This window comes from Loxodonta africana, chromosome 10 (assembly GCF_030014295.1).
Source record: "Loxodonta africana isolate mLoxAfr1 chromosome 10, mLoxAfr1.hap2, whole genome shotgun sequence".
Classification (NCBI taxonomy): domain Eukaryota; kingdom Metazoa; phylum Chordata; class Mammalia; order Proboscidea; family Elephantidae; genus Loxodonta; species Loxodonta africana.
The window spans coordinates 25714119-25721909 of NC_087351.1; the positions used below are offsets into that span (position 1 = coordinate 25714119).

Genomic DNA, 7791 nt, shown 5'->3' on the forward strand with positions numbered 1-7791 from the left:
AAAAAGAACATTGAAGAGGAAATCACCAAATCATGCCATTTACAGTAGCCCCCAAGAAGATAAAATACTTATGATAAATCTTACCAGAGACGTAAAAGGCTTATACGAAGAAAACTACAGTACACTTCTGCAAGAAACCAAAAGAGACTTACATAAGCGGAAGAACATACCTTGCTTGTGGATAGGAAGACTTAACATTATAAAAACATCTATTCTACCAAAAGCGATCTATATATTTAATGCAATTCCTATCCAAATCCCAATGACATTCTTTAATGAGATGGAGAAACAAATCACCAACTTCATATGGAAAGGAAAGAGGCCCCAGATAAAAAAGGCATTACTGAAAAAGAAGAACAAAGTGGGAGGCCTTACTTTTCCTGACTTTAGAACCTATTATACCACCACAGTAGTCAAAACAGCATGGTACTGGTACAACAACAGATACATGGACCAATGGAACAGAATTGAGAATCCAGACATAAATCCATCCACATATGAGCAGTTGATATCTGACAAAAGTCCCAAAATAGTTAAATGGGGAAGAGACAGCCTTTTAAACAAATGGAGCTGGCATAACTGGATACCTATCTGCAAAAAAATGAAACAAGACCCATACCTCACTCCATGCACAAAAACTAACTCAAAATGGATTGAACACCTAAACAGAAAATCTAAAATGATAAAGATCATGGAAGAAAAAACAGGGACAACATTAGGAGCCCTAATACATAGCATAAACAGTATACAAAACATTATAAAGAATGTAGAAGAAAAAGTAGATAACTAGGAGCTCCTAAAAATCAAACACCTATGCTCATCCAAAGACTTCACCAAAAGAGTAAAAAGACTACCTACAGACTGGGAAAAAGTTTTTAGCTATGACATTTCTGATCAGCGCCTGATCTCTAAAATCTACATAATACTACAAAAACTCGACTGCAAAAAGGCAAATAGCGTTATTAAAAAATGGGCAAAAGATATGAATAGACACTTCACTAAAGAAGACATTCAGGTAGCTAACAGATACATGAGGAAATGTTCACTATTATTAGCCATTAGAGAAATGCAGATCAAAACTACAATGAGATTTCATCTCACTCCAACAAGGCTGACATTAATCCAAAAAACACAAAATAATAAATGTTTGTGAGACTGTGGAGAGATTAGAACACTTATACACTGCTGGTGGGAATGTAAAATGGCACGACCACTTTGGAAATTGATTTGGCGCTTCCTTAAAAAGTTAGAAATAGAACTACCATGCGATTCAGCAATCCCACTTCTCGGAATATATCCTAGAGAAATAAGAGCCTTCACACGAACAGATATATGCAAACCCATGTTCACTGCAGCACCGTTTCCAATAGCAAAAAGATGGAAGTAACCAAGGTGCTCATCAATGGAAGAATAGATAAATAACTTATGGTATATTCACACAATGGAATACCACGCATAGATAAAGAATAGTGAGGAATCTGTGAAACATCTCATAACATGGAGGAATCTGGAAGGCATTATGCTGAGTGAAATTAGTTGCAAAAGGACAAATTTTGTATAAGACCACTATTATAAGAACTTGAGAAATAGTGAAATAGTTTAAACTGAGAAGAAAATATTCTTTTGTGGTTACAAGAGGGGAGAGGGAGGGTGGGAGAGGGGCATTCACTAATTAGTACAAAAACCAAAAACCAAACCCGTCGAGTCGATTCCAACTCATAGCGACTCTATAGGACAGAGTAGAACTGGCCCATAGAGTTTCCAAGAAGCGCCTAGCAGATTTGAACTGCTGGCCGTTGGGTTAGCAGCCATAGCACTTAACCACTATGCCACCAGGGTTTCCAATTAGATGGTAGAGAAGAACTACGTTAGTTGAAGGGAAAGACAGCACACAATACAGGTGAGGTCAGCACAATTGGACTAAGCCAAAAGCAGTTTCCTGAATAAACTGAGTGCTTCGAAGGCCAGCGTAGCAGGGGCAGGGGTCTGGGGACCATGGTTTCACGGGACATCCAAGTCAATTGGCATAATAAAATCTATTAAGAAAACATTCTGCATCTCACTTTCGGGAGTGGCGTCTGGGGTCTTAAACGCTAGCAAGCAGCCATCTAAGATGCATCAATTGGTCTCAACACACCTGGATCAAAGGAGAATGAAGAACACCAAGGACACAAGGCGATTACGAGCCCAAGAGACAGAAAGGGCCACGTAACAAGAGGCTGCATTACCCTGAGACCAGAAGAACTAGATGTTGCTGGGCTACAACGGATGACTGCCCTGACAGGGAACACAACGGAGAACCCCTGAGGGAGAAGGAGAGCAGTGGATGCAGACCCCAAATTCTCATAAGACCAGACTTAATGGTCTGACTAAGGCTAGAAGGACCCCGGTGGTCATGGCCCCCAGACCTTCTGTTGGCCCAGGACAGGAACCATTCCCAAAGCCAACTCTTCAGACATGGGTTGGACTGGACAATGGGTTGGAGAGGGATGCTGGTGAGGAGTGGTCTTCTTGGATCAGGTGGACACTTGAGACTGTGTTGATATCTCCTGCCTGGAGGGGAAATGAGAGGGTGGAGGGGGTTAGAAGCTGGAGAAAAGGACAGGAAAAGAGAGAGTGGAGGGAAAGAGCGGGCTGTCTCATTAAGGGGAGAGTAATTGGGAGTGTGTAGCAAGGTGTATATGGGTTTTTTGTTAGAGACTGACTTGATTTGTAAACTTTCACTTAAAGCACAAAAAAATTATATATATATAAAAAAAGAAATCACAAAAAACGATCCCATCACCAAGGGAATAGGAGAGGGCTAGTGAAATTTAGTTTTTATTGCATCTTTGCTTCATTTTTATCAGTCTATGTTTCGTGTTTAATTTCAGTGTCCTTATCAGCTCTGGGTACATCTTTTCACAGCTCAGCATATGAACAAGCAGAATAGCTACGTTCCCAACAAGACATTTCCTTTGTGTATAGTATTTCTGTTTCTTTTCATTGCTACCAGTTTTAACAAAGGTTGGGGAAGAATAAACTTATTGTTTACTCCACACACACTTACATATATACCCTTTTAAATATTAATATAAAATAATAATATAATGTTTCACATATGAAGCAAAAATATATATCTGTAAAAATATAAATGGAAAGAATATTAATCTAACTATAAATATAAACGTAAGAGAAAACTTCAAATGTTAAATGATTTTGTCATTATTTTCTTTTTGCTGATACATTTCCTCAAGTTTCTCTATAATGAACATGCAGTTACTACGCTTGTGTAATAAAAACAATAAACACTTGTTAAAAGAAATTAACTTTTAGGAAGATCTCAAAAAGAAACAGAATTCACACATAATTGTTTTAAAGATTACATGTAGAAAGGGCAGAAGGAAGAGGTAGAGGAAGTAGAGAGAGCTGTAGGTTGGGTATGAGATTCAAGTCTTTTTCAGCATCAGACTCCACCAAGATGGATACTTCTTTAAAAAGGCCTGTCCCCCATTCACCAAGCCTAGGCAATTGCCTCAATTTATCAAAAATTTTCTCTCTGCCCAACATATTCTGATTTAGATATTTACCACTCTGACTTGGGAAAACCTAACATGTGAACAGATGCATCAAAGATGGGTAAGAGACTCTCAAAAGGATTCAATACACACACATTAAATTCCCACTTTTACAAAGTTAATTACAAAGGTACAACATATTTGGAGGGAGCAGGTAGGGATGGAAGCAGAGTGGAAAAATCAAACTCTAAGGAATAACAACTTCAAAAGATTGTAGATTATTGGTCTAAGATCAATATCTAAATGACACAGTCTGTACAGTGAGCCTCTTCTCTCCATCCTTCCAACTTACAGAAGGGAACGTGAAAAACTTCAGAACCTTCCATAGCACCCAGGAGAAGGCAGGGTGAAAGGGCAGGTCCCAGGTATCCTGAACTGGGGTGCCTACAGAGGAGGTCTGGCACACAAAAGAGCTTCCAAATAGGTTTGTGATGCTTCCAGACCTGTTCTTATCTGAAAAGAAGATGATTTAGGGAAGCTGCATTCACATCAAGTGAGCCATTTCATTACAATTACTTTCAGGCTCTAGTTTCTACCCATTAGCCAAATCCAGAAACCTTATCAGGACATGGTTTCCATCTAATCAGAACCAGTTGCTCTTAGCTTAACTATAAAAAAAAAAAAAAAAAGCCATCCTAAAATTACAAACGAGTTCCATTTCTAAATCTGTGTTTAAGTCTAATTTGTAGGTAGGTCAGAACAGCTAGGTATGGTTTGTATCTGGCATCAGTTAAATGCTTGTCTCAGTATATGGTATATAGTGTACCTTTCTATGCATAAAAAACTTTAAGGACACACTCGCACACCCAGCCCAGCCTGTGCTTTGAGGCCTTCTGTCCCTGCATGCAGCAGTAGCCCCTACTCTTTCCCCCCTCCATTCCCCACCTGGTGAAAGCATGGGAAACTAAGATGGTAGCCCACCGAAGACTGCCTTGCGGGCCTAGTGAGCCCCAAGACCCCAACCACAGGGCCCTCGGAACAACTGGCACTACCTCCACCTGAGGCTCAGTGCCAGCCAGAAGAAGAGTCAGCTGCCTCAGGGACAGGGGGATGAAGAGTTGGTAAGCTGGAAGGACAGGGATAAAGGAGAGGGGGCGAGGCCAGGCTGGGCCAAAGGTGGAGGGGCAGGACTGATGGCCCCAGGGTAAGAAACCAGGGCGATGGGGAGGGTGAGGGCCGGGACCGAGGGGCAGAGGGTCTGGTGCGGCTTGTTAGGGGGTCAGGCCAGGCCAGGCTCCACCAAATGCAAAGCTTCTCACAAAATTGACAAACTGATGAGCAGCAAAGCAGCTCCTGTTTGTTATTATGAACCTTAGTATGTACCTCACATTTTTAATATACCTTACAAGGGTTCGTTCAATAACTATGGGTTGTTCCTAAGTCGGGCATTCATAACTAGGGGACTGTCTGTAATTAATAGCTTCTTGGTCCCAAAACAGGTTTTTTTCCTTTGAATTAAAATAATTTGTCTTACCAGGCAGTGGATGAATTTAGCATTCTTCTGGCACATTAAGGCTCATGTGGTTGGGCCACTCCCAGATGTTTACTGCCTGTGTCCAGCTACCTACTGAAGTGGGACGGAAGACAGTGAGCTCACTGGAGATGTCACAGAGCCTCAGCTGCCATGGCAACAATTGTTAGAAGAGAACACAGAGAAGGGTAGAAGAGAAAGGAGAGAGGAGAGAAAACTGCAGGAAAAGCTGAACAGGAATAGAGAAAAACATACAGGATTGAAACTCATAGTTGAAATATATATGTGAACTTCTGGGAAAACAACTTTTTCAGAAATACTGACTTTCCATCATTATTTCTCAGGCAGATGTGGTTTCATGAAGGAAAGGAAAGTTAAAGGATTGGGACTAATTTGGAAGTACATGGGCTATTGTAATACCAAGAAGCTTGTATTAAGGAAGCTAAATAGCCACCAATATGGCAGAGAATCAACAGATGTTTTCAGTAAGCAAACATTGAGTTGGGTGTTAAAAGGTTTTGAAGCACAGCCTTAAACTCAAGGTGTTCCAGGGGCCTTTCCAAAGTGTAAATTGGAGTGTCTGTGAGTGAGCAATGAGAGTAGATTTGGGAGTGGGTGATAGAAGGAACCTGATAACTCTAAGTAATGCTGCTCTGGATAATATTTGCTCTAAACCGCTCCCAAAGTCAGATTGTGGAGCATGTGCAAAATGAGTGTGCTACTTCCAAACCTAAGGCTTCAGCCAGTTTGACAAAGAGATAATGAGGCTTATCCTGCCACCCTGTGGCTCTTGACCAACATGCACAAAGCTCTGAGAACAGAGAAAGATGCTGAAGGGACTCAGAGTGCCTAAATGAAGAAGGAAAGTTCAGAAACATGTCCTACTCTTTCCTCCCTTTAGAAATTAACTTACCCAGTGCCATACATCACTATCAGCATGGGATGACAGTGTACTTGCTTAATTATTTAAAAATAGAGTTTCCATGCCATCAGACCAGAAGAACAGGATGTTGCCCAGCTACCATTACTGAACATTTTGATCAAAGATTCTTTGGAAGAATCCTGGTCAAATTGTGGAAAATGCAGAACAGAATTTCAAATTTTCATCACCTTCAGACTGTCTGGAGTCATGGAGGCTAAATGAACCCTGGAAGCTATTGCCCGGTGATAATCTTTAAACCTTAAAATAAAAATACCCCCTGGAGTCTTCTTAAAACCAAACAATAGTTTAGCATAGCTGGTAAAAATCCAGATCTTCCTCTTCACTCTCTTCTCTGTGACCTACCTCCTGACATTGATTGGAAATCTGTGCATTCTATGTGCTGTGAGGTGGGATCACCATCTCCACACCCCCATGTACATTCTGCTGGCCAATTTCTCCTTCCTGGAGATCTGGTATGTCACCTCCAAGGTCCCCAATATGCTAGCCAACTTTCTCACTGAGACCAAAACCATCTCTTTCTCTGGTTGCTTCCTGCAGTTCTACTTCTTCTTTTCCATGGGCACCACTGAGACCTTCTTCTTGTCCATCATGGCCTTTGACAGGTACCTTGCTATCTGCAGGCCCCTGCACTACCCCTCCATCATGACAGTCCGATGCTGCATCAGAATGGGAGCCTGCTGCTGGGTGTGTGGCTTCACCTGTTTCCTCCTCCCAGTTTATCTCATCTCTCAGCTCCCTTTTTGTGGCCCCAATACTATTGATCACTTTCTGTGTGACCCAGGACCCCTTATGAAGCTATCCTGTGTGCCAGCTCCTGCCACTGAGGTCACCTGTGCCATCTTTAACTCTGTCCTCATTTTCTCCGCCTTCCTCTTCATTAGCAGTTCCTACACCCTGGTAATCAGAGCAGTGCTGAGGGTCCCATCAGCAGAAGGCCGGCGTAAGGCCTTCTCCACATGTGGCTCACACCTGGCTGTGGTGTCCCTGTTTTATGGCTCCATCATGGTGATGTATGTGAGCCCAACAGCAGGCAATGCAGCTGGGATCCAGAAAATTGTGACTTTGTTTTATTCTGTGCTGACTCCACTTTTTAGCCCCTTGATCTACAGTCTGCGGAATAAGGAGATGTAGGAGGCACTGAGGAAACTATTTAGGACTTTGAGATTTGCTCAAAGATAGTCTCTCAAGACCTCGAATTCAAAATTTATGTGTGTGTAGGACATATAGTGGTATAAAAACATAGAAGGCCTTAAGTAAACTTGGGAGACAAATGTCTGTTTCTACACTTTCCAGAATCTTCTTAGGAATGAATTTAAATGAAGAAGATAGCATATGAGACCTTAAAAGGATTTACATAAAACATTTTTACTAGGCTTTAGTGTATTAATATTCTATCCCTTTGGGTATTGCACAGAAACAGGAAAATGCCAGACATTCTCAGGCATATCCAAGATAAAACCATATATAATGCAGATATTAACAGGTTCATTTGTATCTTTTGCTGATTAGATAAACTCCCATTTTCCCAGTCAGTAGAAATCTAGAGTTTCCAATACTATCCTTCTACACACATACACACAAATACACACACCGCAAAGATGTAACTGTTCGGTTCTCTCTTCCCAGTCCTCAATCTACCTGCTTTCTTTTTTTGGTCACATCAGTCCAATGTGAGATCCACTCTCTTCAATGTTTTATCCAAAACAGCTCTCCCTAAAGCTTTGTGTGGGCGTATTAGCCTGACAACAGATTGGAGTTGTTAAAGTGATTAGAATCAATATGAAATATTAGAATGGTGGCCAGATGGAAAGTAGCTACCC

General features: G+C 41.3%; 1 pseudogene; it reads left to right on the forward strand.

The window, feature by feature from the left end:
* Positions 1 to 4717: 4717 nt before the first annotated feature.
* Positions 4718 to 7150, forward strand: LOC135232565 (olfactory receptor 11H6-like; annotated as a pseudogene).
* Positions 7151 to 7791: the final 641 nt, after the last annotated feature.